Source organism: Camarhynchus parvulus, chromosome 12 (assembly GCF_901933205.1).
Source record: "Camarhynchus parvulus chromosome 12, STF_HiC, whole genome shotgun sequence".
Taxonomy (NCBI): Eukaryota; Metazoa; Chordata; class Aves; order Passeriformes; family Thraupidae; genus Camarhynchus; species Camarhynchus parvulus.
This window is the reverse complement of record NC_044582.1, coordinates 16,171,140-16,185,598: the sequence shown is the minus strand read 5'-3', so window position 1 is coordinate 16,185,598 and position 14,459 is coordinate 16,171,140. Positions and strand designations below refer to the sequence as shown.

The window sequence follows — 14,459 nt, the reverse complement described above, 5'->3', positions numbered from 1 at the left end:
TGCCTGAACATATTTCACCAGGAGGGCATTAGCTGAGATTATTAAAAATGACCCAAAAAACTGTTTACTTTGTGCTTTTTCTCAGCACTTTGTGGGTTGTAAGTTTCACTGTTTCCTGTTTAGTCAGTTGTTTTCCCCATTTGTTTTTGTAGGTCTTTCAAACAGCAACAAGGGAAAATGAAGCATTCTCAAAACAGGAAAATATGATTTAACCCCACAAAAATGGGCCTGGGGATCCAGGAGTGGGAATAGTATCCGAGATGGCCTTTTTCCCTCAGAACTGCAAGCAGCAGTTTGGTTTTTCAGCAGCCCATGGCTCCAGTCCGAGTGCTGAGCAGCCTGGTTTGGCGCTTGCCTTTGCCAGGCTTGGCCTGGCCCCGCTGGGCGGGTGGGCTCCTCTGTGCCACAGAAGCACTGGCACCTAAATCCAGCTGAATTACTCCCAAATTTCTGTTTGGGAAGCAGGGCACAGGATTTGGCCCACTACCAGCTGCCAGAGTGCAAAGTAGGACCTGTTTGGCCGTGCCTGCTCAGGAGAACATCGCAGGGACTAAGTACAGAAGATGTATTGCTGTTTTAGGTAGAAATTGCCTCGTATTAGGACTAGACATAAAATTGACTCATTTGGGGCAGGTTGACTCTGGTTAGAGAAGACTGCACTTTGTGGATGTCTTTTCTTTTTTTTCTTCCTTGCCCTGCAGGCAGCTGAGGCTTTTCTGTAGACAAGTCTGAGGTCTCTGCATGGATAGGTACCTGCAAAAATCTGTGAATAAAGTGTACATATAAAATAATGGCATAACAAAATAATTTATTCTACTATACTTGTTGTAATTCATGATCTATTCCTCTCACTTGAACCTTAGAGCTTAGTATCCAGTGATAATTTTCTTTCACCTAGGTGAAAGATACCACCACCTAATATGGATCAGATCCCATGGGCACACAGTGCCAAATAGCCATCTAGCCTGCCACGCTCTCTCCCAGTTATTTTTAATGTGTTCCTTTATGTGCTCTGTTTTGAATATCCCTGTCTGATGGTCTCTGTGATGACTCTTTGTAATTGAATGGAATTAAAGTGGGAGTTTATGGTTCTTCTTGGTCTTTTAAAATATTTTGCTGGCTTAGAAATGCATTATATTTCATGGTGACCTTGCTTAACAAGTGCTACCATCTCTGTTACTAAGGCTGAAGTTTTTAGCCCAGAGCAGATGTTGGCTGATCTTGCAGGTATGAAGCTTTTATATGAAAGGGTATAAAACGCTTTAAAAATATGGCTTGCAGGTTCTGTGGCCAGCACTCAGTGCTTAGACAGCACCTTTCAATTTTCAAAGTGTTTTGCAAATACTGGCCTACAGAAGATCCTGAAACAAGTCATATTATCCCCAATTTGCAGATGAGGAGGCAGAGATGTCAAGGCCATTGATTGCCTTGAAAATGGTGCAGGCCACTCACTGCAAAGCCAGGCCAGAAACACTGCAGACTGAGCTCTCAGAGAAAGGGGCATCCTCAACATCAGAAACATTAAAAAACATCTAGAGCCACCAAAATTGCTGGGTGACTTGCCCAAGGCTCGGGAGAATTGTCAGTGCCAGAGCCAGCTCTGTGTTTTTGCTTCACGTGTAGCTCTCACAGCTTTGGGCTTGCATTGACACATTACACTTTTACTTTGCCCCTGGAAAGAAGAGACATGCCTTGAGCAAAGTGGTAGGCTTCATAGAATCCCCTTTTTTTTATAAATAGAGTAATGCGTAGCTTGGCTCACAGGTGTGTGATGAGCTGGTGACCAGGGCAGAAGGAGGGCACTGCCCTTGGATTGAGCTGTGTGCCTGGATATGGTGATACTGGAAAATAGGAATTGATGTGAGAATAGGATTGAGGCTTGTCTGGGTGAGAAGTTTCTGCTGAGGAAAACAAGATGGATCAAAAGATTTCCCAGCTAGGATCTGTAGAGCATCCCCTGATGATCTGCAGAGACTGCCTGGGCATGCAGCCCCCTGCTCATTTTGGCTACAGAGTTGGTCAGGGTGTGTTAACACTCAGAGCCTTCCAAACGCTGCTCCTTTGCTGTCGGGGCTGCTGGGAACGCTGCCACAGCAACTCTCTTAGAAATACAGCAGGAAGGAGGAGGTGGTCCACAAGAGAACTGTTGAAAAGTTTAAGTCTGTGTATTCTGTCGTGTATTTCCCAAAGCAATCCAAGTTCTTCGAGATTACTTTGAAGTCCAGGGCAGGAAGGATTTCTCTTAAGCACAGGTGATAATTATTACTAGCATGTTGCATGCTTTATGGTTTATGTTATTGCTGAGCTCCTGGTGTGTCAGGGGCTGTGTGTGTACGCGTGTGCTTAACTCTGCACAGACAGAACACACATAAATCCTGGCTCTTCCCATGCCCTGTCTGTGCTGACCTGCTCAGGGCGTCCGTGCCCCTTTAAGAGGCAGGCACTTCTGATTCATGTAGGCTGTTTCTGGCAGATTTAGGGTCTTGCAAAAGATGCCCTTAGTCCCTTATTAAATATTCATAAGAGGGTGGGGTCACATTTTTGTGACCTGAAAAAAATCCCATTAATAAATTTGTTATCTGACACGAAAACACTTTAGGGTGGAAAGCAATCTGTATCGCATCCCATTTAACATCAGATCACAAGTTGTCCGTAAATTGGGTCCTTTGTCTTTGCTTCTTGTGAGGTTCTTCAGCAGCATCACTAATGGGGCTATTGTCTGACAGCCCCGACTCCTGCAAATAACGGGAGGTTCTGCTGGGAACGGTGTAGGGCAGCTTCTGTCTGCTCTTGTGCTTGCACGTGAAGTAACTGAGGAGTTACTCTCCGCCTCAATTTTGTCTTCAGAAACTATGTGAAAAGGTAAAAAAACTGTAATTGAAATAGGGGGGAGAGGTTTTACCGAATATTGCTGCCTGAGATGAAGTAGTTGGACTCAATGATCCCTCAGTGGGATATAACTCAGCATATGCTATGGATGGGAGCTTTTTGGGGAAGGGAAAACAGGGTACCGGGTCTGTGGCAATCCTTGGGATAGAGAGAACACACTAACAGGGGGTCAAGTTTGGGTGAAGTCTGGACAAGCATTTCTTGGAGCTCGCCCGAGTTTGTGAAGCTTATTCTGAGTGAGGCGTACCCCACGTTTGAGAGGTGCCCCAAAACACGGCGGCTTTGGGAGCACGGAGCTCGAGGCTCGGCTGTCTTAGATGCGTGTGGCCGTGGATGTCCCCGGGCAGGGCTGGCAGGGGGACTCGGGTACCGCTGGTCCCCAGGCGCGGCCGAGAAAAGAAAAGAAGGGGAGATGCTCCCCTCCGCAGGCCGGGCGCTCTGCCCCGCTTTGGTGCAAACTCCCGTCAGAGGCACCTTGTGCTTGTTTCTTTATTATTCTCCGTTCTATTTTCCGATACCGAAATCCCGGGGTTGTGCGGCAGAGCTGTCGGGCAGACAGCAGGAGAGCGACAGCCACTTTCCGCGGGAGACGAGAAAGTTGCGGGGCGGGCAGGAAGCTCTCCCCCGGGGCGCAGCGAGCGCGCTGTGCCGGCGCTTTCCCCCGCCCCGGGGTCCGGGGGGGTGTCCAGCCGGCGGTGCCCGGGCGGGGGCGGGGGGCGGCCCGCGGGGCGCCCCGTTCCGGGGCGGGGTGTGCGCGGCGGCGCAGGGCGGGGCCGCGCGGGTGGCGGCGCGGCGGCGGCAGCCCGCGAGCAGCGCGCCCCGCACTCCGCCCGCGCCCGCGGAGGCTCCGCACCGCTCCGCGCCCGCCGCTCCGCCAGCCCGCTCCATGGCCCGGCGCGCCGCACGCCGCCCGCCGCCGCCCAGGTGGGTGCCCTGCGGGGGGATCGGGAGCGGGAGGCCCGCGCAAAGTGGCGGAAAGAGCCGCGGCGGCCTGGAGGAGCCGCGCGGACCCGGCTCTTCCGCGGGAGGAGGAGGAGGAGGAGGAGGGAGGGAGGTAGAGAGGGACAGCGTGTGCGCCCCGCAACTCGCCGGGGGTTTTCGGAAGTGATGAGCGGAGCGTGTCGCCTTGGCGCCTGTCGTGACAGTCGCGGGTGCGCGTAGCCGGGCGGGCTGTGCCGCAGCGCTGGAGTTGGGAAGAAGAGCGAGGAAGGAGGGAAAGTGCACGGAGCCGGATAAAACACAGTGTCAGGCTTAAATGTCAGGAACCGGGATCGCTGAATGGATTCGCTAGTCAATTTACCAGGGGGAAATTAAGTGAGTGAGCTTTGTTTTTGACATTGACTGGTGCTGTGAACCCCGGCGAAATGGATGTAACGGGATCTCGGCGCAGCCGGGCTCGGTGTCAGCGTTGCAGTGCGAGTGAGCTGAAATTTCGAGGGTGGTGGTGGCGGGGAGGAGGGAACCCTTAGGAAGTGGGTGGTAAGTTTAGAGCAAAGTGCATATACACTCTTCCTCTCTGCAATTAACTCCTTCAAAGCCAGCTTGTTTCCGAAGGCGGTGAGAGTTATGACTTGTCCTTGTGGCAGGGAAAAGCCCCTCGGTAACGCGACACAGTCCTCTCGGTGCGTGTGCCGGCGTTCGACACGCTACCGTTTCATATTTTTAAATAAAAACAAGTTTGGTGGCAGGAAGTGTGAATCATTCAGGGTGACCAAGATCTGTTTATGAAAACCAAACGGTTGGATTTATTCTAGCAGTGAGTGTTGAGTTGTGAACTACTATAAATCGCTGAAGTTTATTTCTAATAAAAAGCAACTTGCGTACGCTAGTTTGCTTTTTTATAAATAAACTTAAATGTTAAAAATCTTTTCTTTTATTTGGATCACAGCTGATTCTCATGCCTGATGCTCCCGGGCCCAATCCTGGAATGCCTTGTGCATGTGCAGTAGCTGTAGTAGGTGAGGAGGCTCTTTACCCTCCTCTCTCCCCGGCGCTGTAAGCACCCTGCCTGCTAAATTTTTTTTTACCAGATCGAACCCCTCGTAAGTGTGTTTAATGTGCAGAGCTTTCAGGCATCTCGCACATCTTTTACACCAAGTTGAAAGGCATTTCTGTTTGCTTCTAAAAGTCACGGCTACAACACATGTGCACATGTGCGTATGTCATTAGAGTGTGCTTCTGTCTGCTAAAGAAATGGCTTTTGTTGATTGTATATTTATTGTAGTAGCAGCCTAGGAAGTCTCTAAAAGCCGGCTCTGTCCTCTTCTCGCAGCCAGCGGAAAATCTGCTGTCAGAGGGCTTTCAGTGATCTCCTGTGGCTGCGTCCAAAAAATTTCATTGATAAGGCTGCAGAGATGAAACCCGAGTCCTGCCTGAACAGAGTAGCTGCCTTGGCCTAGACTGTGATAGAGCTGAACTGCAAACTGATTGGTCTGACACTTTATAATCAAAGTTGATTTATTGTTCATTAGTAGTGCATTAGCCCTTTCAGGCAAGACAGTTATTTGTGTAGTGGCCTGTCAAACAAAAGACCGCTAGCACCTGTCATTTCTAAACCATGAGATAAGCAAGCAGATATTAAGATAATGCAAATAGGAATACAGTGGAATGAGGTAAAGTTCTAGCAATTTCTCTGTAAGAAATATTGTTTTATTTAACGTGCTCATGCTTAGCAAATAGAGGAACTGGATTATACAGTGAAGGGGTTCCCCTGCACCAGGACCGTCAGGAGGAGAAGGCGCTGGGAATGAGCTGGGCGTCCGTGGCTTGTGGTGTCAGAGCACCTCGGAGGTGAGGAGGTATTTGGGGCAGATAATGAATTGGGGAAAGCCAGTCACTGATACAGAAGGAAGATGTAAATGCTGTTTTGTAGCCTTTATTTGATTTTGTTTGATTTTGGTTTTAGTGTGAGAGCAAGACTTTTTGTGCTTTTTTCCCTGACTCCTTTCTCCTCTTCCCAATGGACAGATGTCATAAAAGGATGCTCTTACTGGCAGGGGTTAATTATATGAAAACTTGATGACATCACAGCAGAGCTGTGAGAATGTCAAAATACATCTGCTGCCATATTCAGACATATTGCTCTCCCTCCTCTCCCCCTATATCAGCTCCCCTTCCCTCTCAAAAGGGAATGATCTCATGACATAAAACAGAAAACAACACAAGTGTCAAAAGAAAACAAAATTAGTGAACTTTTGTCTGCCACCATAGAAACGAGGATTAACTTATGTTATTCCAGAGCATGGAATGGAGACTATCTGCATGAGGATATATAGTGTATTGTCTTCTGTGAATTTTCATTTGACAGGGATTTTGGAGGCTGTGATCTTAATTAAATCTCAACTGACTCAAATAATGCATCTAAAGGCATGCAGTGTTGCGTAACCTTGCTGAGTTGGTAAACCATAAATCATCAGAAAGCTTATGATAGGAAGGGCTGCTTTGAAATTTTTTTTGTTTGCTACAGTTGGTTTGTTTTTTTTTTTCCTGAGTCTTGTTTAACATTCACTTTACTGTGCTGTGCCATTGTGCCCTCCCTTTTCTAAACACTGTTATTTTTGCTTTAAAAGAAGAAAAAAAAGCTCTGAGACATGCTCTGACCAGTCACTCAGCTGAACTAAAGAGAAGTCATGAATACAATGGGATTGACAGGGAAGAAATAAAATCCCTGCGCTGTTTTTGCAGGGACCTCAGTGCTCAGAGGAAGGTGTGGGTGCCTCACGTTCTTTTGGGGCTGAGTGAGCCCTGCACACGTTTTAGAAGTGTAGCTCTTAACCCCACGCTGAAATTGGTGCTGGGGTGTGAACAGTGATCAGACCCCACAGTAGAGGGGTCGCAGATGGATGATTGCACTGATGGACGGTTGCACTGATGGACGGTGGGCTCTGATGTCTGCGCGAGTGGAGTTGGTTTTAGTTGTGTGCAAGGAAGAAAAGGGTTGCAACAGTTGTGTGGAGAAGGATGAAATGGATTTTTAGGCATTGAAAGTGAGGTAGGGCAGTCAGAGTGATTTCTTACGCACCGTTTTAACCTGACAGTGCTCAAGCACCCTTGTTGCTTGAGAATGAAATTGTTTTTAAAGTCCTGAAATTATTACTTCAGTACAAAACGCCTTGGTTTCTGTGTCTGTGATTACATGCTCCGGCAGCTGAAGAAAGGTAAGGGGAGAAGGATTTTTACATTCAGAAGTTTAAGGAGTTTCAAAAGCTCCTGTGCTTTTCTGTGCTGTATTTCTTAGTCTTTTCAGAGCTGCTGTAGACAAACGTGAGCTGGGAGGACACAGCACTTGGATTTACTTTCTGTAAAGGTTTCTCACTAGCAGAGTAACTTACTGGTGTTGTTTTTCTCCCCTCTTTGCTAGGGAAAAGCAGTAGCAGGGGTAGGTTTATCAACACCTGCAGAACTAGATTGTGGGAAAGTCCTGACACCATAAGCTAAATTTGTTATTGTTTGGTGAAAGGCTTGGCTGGTTTTAAGCAGTTTGTTTGTTTTATTGAAAGCAGAACTGCATTACTGGAAACTACTTTGCTGTAGTTCAGTTAAAATGTTCTGTCTTGTTTTGTTTTTATAAGGTGCTTACTTGTTCAGCTTTGCTTTCCAGTTAAAAGGAAAGGGAAAAAAATCCACCATATACTCATCTGCAGATTGAAGTGGCTGTGTAGAGGCTGGGAGAGAAGCAGCACTGGCAAATATCTCTACCCCAGCAGCCTTTTTTTCTTCTATTTTTTTTTTTATTTTTAACCTTTCCAGTGCAGTTTCCTGCACTAGCAGGAGGATCTGTAGTCTGTATTGAAGTTGAATGAATGTTATAGAACCCAGACTGAATATTGAACAAATAAGTGGAATTGCTAATTGTTCTGTGCACTAGTTTCGGACGGATTTGCCTTCATTGATTAGGTAAGATGCTCTTGTTATTTGGGAGGGACAACAACCCCTCCTCCCCAAACTGACAACGGGTTTTAATTTTTAAGCTTTATCTTGCCCTTAAATCTGAAACATCATTGTTCAAATAACTGAGAACAAGGTAAACCAACAACATCAAAAAGGTCGGCTTCTGTGATTTCTCAAGGGCTTGTTATTTTGTACTTTCCAATTCTATTTGATGTCTTGACAAAACAAGATGACACAAGGGAGAATACATTAAATTTTGATTTTCATCTAACCTGTTACAGTAGTGGCAGCTTAATTTCTTTTACTTTTTACCGAAGACGGCTTTTTGCACAATTACTCTAATTGCCACGCCACTTTATGAGAAGGTTTCTTTGCGGGTTTCCCATTTGCCTTGATTTTGTGAGGCATTTTTTTGAACGTGCTTTGACCTTTAACACGGCGAGCTGGCTGGTTGGAGTGCGTCTTCATTAGAAGTAAATCAGTGAATGGCAAAATTGTCAAAGAAGCAACTGATGTTTTCTCATTAGAATCTAATTTGCACCGTTGTGCTTAGCTGTGATGTTCAGCTGTAGGTGTCTGCCATAGGTGTGAAAACCTGCACATTTTTGAGCAAATAAAGTTTACAACTGTTATCAAGGCATCACTTGGAACCAGAGTGGCAAAGCCAACCCGAGTGTTTAAGCAGAGCTCTGGTTTGTGTGGGAAATAAACAGCATGATTTAACCAGGTGGATTTTTTTTTTTAAGAATCACTAATTTTTTTTCAACTGGCCACGACAATGTACGTCATCTCAAATGCCCTGGGTTTGAAGAGCAGGCAGCTATGGATTTGATTCTTGCAAGAGAAGATAGCCAGGGATGTAGAGAGGGCTCATCCTTCCTAGAAATCTGTTGGGAGTTGCAGTTCTTTATAATCTGCCTTAAGAAAAGGAAAAAAAAAAAAAGAAAAATTCCCTCTGTATAACACTTCCCTTTCACTCACATGAAATTCTGGGCATATTAAATGTTGCTAGTTCAATCATGGTCTTTTATTATTTAATTAAGCTCTCCATAATGTATGTATGAATTAATACACAAATGTAAGGAGTCTGACACCATGATCATTCTCAGTATATTAAGGGTGTTTGGGAGAGAGGGTTTCAAGGGGTTTTCAAGGGCTTTAGGGGTATTTTGGATGTTTCTAAGCAGGATTGCTTTTGGTTTATTTGAGGCTTTTTTGGCAGAATATGTTGATCTAACATTTCCCTTCCTAAACTCTGGAAAAAAATGCAGGGTTTTTTCCCTTTTTTCCTTTTTTAGTTTTAAAGTGAATAATTATAAAATCACCACTGTTTCAAACCATGTACAGCAGGTTATATAATTTTTTCTTTCATGCTAGAGATGGAAACAAAAATGGTAACTTTTTAAAATGTGAAAAATTATTATGGTAATCTCAAGCTTAAAATCTCACTCATCTTTTTAAAGGGTTATTTGGATGTGTGTGTGTATGTTCTGGTTTAGTCTCTATTTGACAAATGTTAGATGTAGAAAGGATTTAATTTATGTAAACTTTATATTTTTATGCAAATTAAATGGGTATTTATTATAGCAGAAACAATTATCCTGGCACTTAGTGAGAAACCTGGTATGCATGAGAAGTGGAAGATAAGATCAGATGTTTCATTCTGTAAACAAATACGAAAATATTCCCATTTTTGCTCAGCTAGAAGAGAATGCAGAAGACGGCAGACATCCTGACATGCCAGGGAATGTCAGCATAACCCATCATTTTGCTTTCTGTGGGTCAGAAGGAGATCTTCACTCCTGATAAAATACGATAAACAAAATTATAATAATAAAATGCTAATTTAATTTTAAGGAGGTTTTTTCCCTCTTACAATAGGGAGTTGTATTGTTACAGAGAGCACAGTTATGCTAATGACAGACTACTTCGCTGATTTTACATTAATATAATAAACATTACCTGTCTTAATGTGCTGTGCTGTGTTATGGCAAAAGAACTAAGTCTAAAAGTGAGATTCCATTTCGCATAATGAACCAGCACTGCAGTTCCTGCGTGAATAATTCCGACAGTGGCGTTTTTTGTTGGGGTTTTGGAGGATGAAATATTGTGTCGGAAATGTTTTAGTCTCAGGATGGAAGCAGGTCCTGCCTGCCTTCAGCACTTCTTACTTACAGAGCTGTGCTCTGCTCTGGCTTGTGGCATCGTGCCTCTCTGCTTGCCAGGGTGTCAGTGCTTTATCTTCTCCTCTTTTGCATTGTTTCGCCTGAATTTTTTTTTATAATTTAAATATATTGCATTTAATATCTTGCTAATAGGACAGCTCAAGTTCATTGTTTGGTTTTGTCTGGCCGTAGCTATTTTTACTGTAGTTCAGTATTTTTAACTGTTCCTCAGCGACTTGTTCTTTTCTGTGTTCAGCTGTTTTGCTCCGTTTAACTTTTATCACAAAATCTTTAACCGAAGAATTGCTGTTTGGAAATCCAAGGTGCCTGCTATGAGGGCTGACTGAAATCAAGTTCGAACATAGATTGCAGGAGAAAAGGATTTTCTGGCAGAGTTATTCTTTATGAATTAAGGAAATCCTCCCCATCTTCCATGCGTGCCTGCTGACAGTTAACAGGACTACAGCCGTATCCAGCATCGGAGGCACAGGGTGTGAAAATGGCATTCTTCTTTTTTCTTTTTTTTTTTCTTCATACAAGATTAAACTACTTGAAATTATTTAGCTAGTATTTAATTATATTAATATCACCAAAAATGAAGGAATGGAGATGATTAAATAGGACTAAATCATTTTCATCCCCGTGACCCTTGTCTGGGTTGTGTGGAGGAGTGACAAATGCATCCCTGCTGTAATTTTGTGGGAAAGTTAAAGGGGAGCTTGGCCCGAGTTTGTGGAAGTTTCCCTTGGCCGGTCTTGCCAAAATAGGGCATTTTTAGGGCTTGAAATGGGAGGGTCTCAGAGGGGACTGTGGGGCCTGGAGGGCTTTGGGGGATGCAGAGGAGCAGAGGCAAAACCCTGGGAGAAACAGGAACAGTGAGCGAAGACAATTGTGAGTATTAAAGACATTTTTTGCCGTTGATGGCATTAGCATGTCAGCAGGTCCATACTAGCACAGCTCCCAAAGCCAAATTGCAGCTGTATTTTTACCTTTGCTGCCAGGTTTACATGCAGCTGGGTATCTACCACACCCTATTGTTATCAGTCAACAATACCAAAAGTAGTTCATTAATCATATCAATAACAACAATCATGTTTCAAGTGCAAAATAGAAATAAACAACTTGAAAGAAAAAATAAAAGATTGATTTCTTCTCTGCATGCTAACTTAGCATTCTTTAAATATATCTGCCAGTAGTTTAATTTGAACTTCAACTCCCTGAAGGCAGTAAGACAGAATTATTTTAGTTCTTCATAGACTGCCTTCTGTGATTCATTGTTAACTCATAAAACATGCTCATTTTCATGTACTTAAACAGTTAAGTCATTTTTAAAGTTGGTTTGTAATTTTTTTTGGCAACACATTTAAGTTGACATCTGAGAGATAGAAATCTAAAATGAATTTATAGCTCTTGGTTTAGGTTTCACTTGCTATCAGACAAAATATCAGAAATAAATATTTTTTATCTAACCTAATGTAGAGTATATTGCACAGTATCTAAAATAAAGTTTAGTTTTGACTGAGTACACTCAAAAAGGGACCCATAAATATTAGAGAGCTGTAGTTAAGAACTTACATGACTGTTTTAAATACTATTGATTTAAACCACTGGCTAGATTTTATGAATCAAAGTGTAATTTCCAAGCTTTGGCTGTATTTCTCATCACTAAAGCACTCTCTCTTGTGTGCCTTTAGCAGCTTTCCAGACATTCAACACGGGATTAAATGATAGTAGTTACAATGATCAATAGGTTAAGACCGGTACAATCACTCTTACCGCTAATGACCTCGGTAGTAATGGGTAATAAAGTGTGGGCTATAATAGCCTATTGCTGGTGCTGCATGCCCTTTGATTCCTAGTATTACCAGGGACTAGCTACATGGAAAAGTTGGACGTTGGGAGTTAAGAGAGTGGATATATAGGCCATCATTCTTAACTGTTTAAAGTCCCTCAGACCGTATGTGTGTGCCCACACTTGTCCGGGATGTGTGTTGTAATTTTTAACACAGTAGTTTCTGGTTCATTTAGATTTGTTTGTGCAAGGTTCCCGTAAGTCGCTTTTGTGATAAACTAAAGTACAGGCCATGGCTAAATGTGGCTGTTAGCTGTGTTTATAAATGGAAGGCAGCACCTTCTTTAGAAGCGCAGGTGTGGTGTGAAAATGTGGTTTCAGATGGTAAAATGAAGTCAAACGGACCAACACAAACTCGTACTCTGTGCACTTGTACTCTGTGACTGTGTGCAGTCCATACATGGATTATTTTTTTTCTTTCTGCTTAAGTGCTTCTGTTCTAGCAAGGAGTGTGCAGCTAAGAGATTTGTTACTGGAAGGTACATGGCCAGTTTTCAAAGATAGGGCCTAATCGCCAGATCTGTCCCAAGATAAACGTGCAGAGAGGCCATGGAAGTGAATGGGAGTTGTCCCTGCCCAGCTGACGGCAGAATGCGGCCCTTTGGATTAATCACCGATGTGTAGGGTTTACAGCACCCCACCCTATTCCTGTCTGCATCCCTGCTTGTCGTCATAAATCTGACTGAAGAGTATTTGTCTTGTCTATCTTCCAAGAAGGGCACAGAAAACATACTTAAGCATGCTTCCTCTTCTTTATGCTTGGTCCAGCTTCAATAAGAGGTAGTACAAACCCCAGGGTAAAGTAAACTTCTCTGGGGATGAGAATAATGAAGGTGAGTCACGCTTTGGGGCGAAGATAGTGACGGCAGGATTTAATTAAATAATTTTTCTACTCCCAGAAAAGTTTGTAAAAGACTGTGGATTAAGATATTCTGAATTAATGAGATTATCAATCCTGATGACTCAGTGTCCTCAGAGCTGATCCTGCGTGGCAGGGTGGTGGCTTTCCCATAGGTACAGGGACACGGCACCATGGGAGATTGACCACTGGTTTTGATGGTTCTGGTGTTTGTCCCGTAATTAAATCTCCTTTTGCCCACCCCATCAGTGATGGGAGTGTGCTGTGCCGCAAGGAGTGCTCAGAGGACCTCACCATGTTGGCATTAATGGGATGTCATGGGATGGTGCTGGGCTCTGCTCAGGCAAATGTTTTGGAGGCAGTGTCTGGCCCTGGCACACGACATGTACACAACAACACGGGGAGATGTGCACTGTACATGCGTCTGACCTTCAGGAACCATTTTTAGTTCATCAAGATTAGTGATGCTGAGAAATCAGGACATCAGTGCATAATGACTGTGAAATTAGGAATGAGAGCTTGCTATGCAAATGACAGGACAAATCATGTGAAAAAGTCAAGATAAACTGCATATTAAGACATTATGTTACATAAAATTAATACTGCATTTCTCTCTTGCTTACTACTACACTGGAGGTTTTTTTTTAAACTCCTTTATCTTCTGATCAGCTATTGTCTGCTGATTTTTTTTAAAAGTGGTGCACAGAAAAAGTGCTAAACATATTATTAGCTTTTATTGTAATACATGAGATGACAGGAGATCCTTTTTAGCAAAGTATATCCTTTACTGCTTTTAGTTTTGTGCTGTCATGTGTTTGATTTAAAACTATAGAAAAGTAAGGTGCTTCAATATTACTGTTAAAACTCATATGGGTTTTGTCTTTTCCTCTATTGTTTTTTCCCCTCTTTTTCTTTTCCTTTTTTGGAGTGGAAGGTAGAGGGGTGGGTTTCTAGGGAAATAGTCTTCTTGCATTACTGGGACTGACAAAATGGTTCTCATGTAGTCTGCAAATTAAACACAAGTGCAGTGATTATTTTGAATAGCTAAATTACATTCTAGAAAGCTTGCAGAATTCATAGCATTGTCATTAGGTATCCGCTTGAATACAATTTGTGTAACCTTGGCCAAGACAGCCTGTCATTTTAATGTCAGTGTTTTATCTGAACAAGACATCATCCTTTCAGATACAGTGTACAGGTTCCTTGCAAAGATGCCCGTGCAGAAACGTGTTAACAGTTGCAAATATGAAATGCTATCAAGTTCATCACTGTAGCTGTTTGTCACTGAAATGTCATGGAAAGCGGCTTTTAATGGTATCTCACATAATACGAAAGAATTGAAGACATCTGTATGCTGGGTGAATATGGAATGGTAAAGACATCGTGGTAGGGCCTTTCTGTAAAAATTGCATGGGAGTCTAGTGCTGTTATTCACATGACTGAGCCTTCCTTCAATTTTCTGAAAAACCTGTCATAATAGGGTCTAGATCCCATCAGCGTGGGATATTTGGCTGTTGGATTTCTCTACAGAATCCAAGGGCTTCCTGGGAGGGAAAGGACCCAGCTGACAATTTCTTGTAAAAATAAATACATCTTTACCATATTACTCGCTTTAAGGAATTTCCATCCAACAGTGTTTTGCAAAAGAGGAATTTAGTCACCAGGAAGGTGTGGTCAGAACCTGTGTGCTGGTCAGGGTGGGCTGTGAGGACTCTCACCTTCAGCCCCCTTGATGCCAGAAATGGGCTCCCCTGACATGGGGATGATGGAGGAGCTGTGGGGATGTGTTCTGACCCTCTCTGTC

The 14,459-nt window shown here is 43.6% G+C and overlaps 1 protein-coding gene across 9 annotated transcripts in view; it reads left to right on the top strand.

Moving 5' to 3' along the window:
- FOXP1 (forkhead box P1) overlaps positions 1–14,459 on the top strand; it is a 378,109-nt gene that overhangs the window by 287,873 nt on the left and 75,777 nt on the right. Inside the window, exon 1 of one of the 9 annotated variants that reach the window (XM_030956505.1) lies at positions 3,757–3,813. The exons of the other annotated variants lie outside the window; for them this stretch is intronic. The gene's annotated coding sequence lies outside the window, so the exon portion shown is untranslated. Of the gene's footprint in view, positions 1–3,756; positions 3,814–14,459 lie in introns of those variants that run through there. 9 annotated transcript variants of the gene reach the window in all.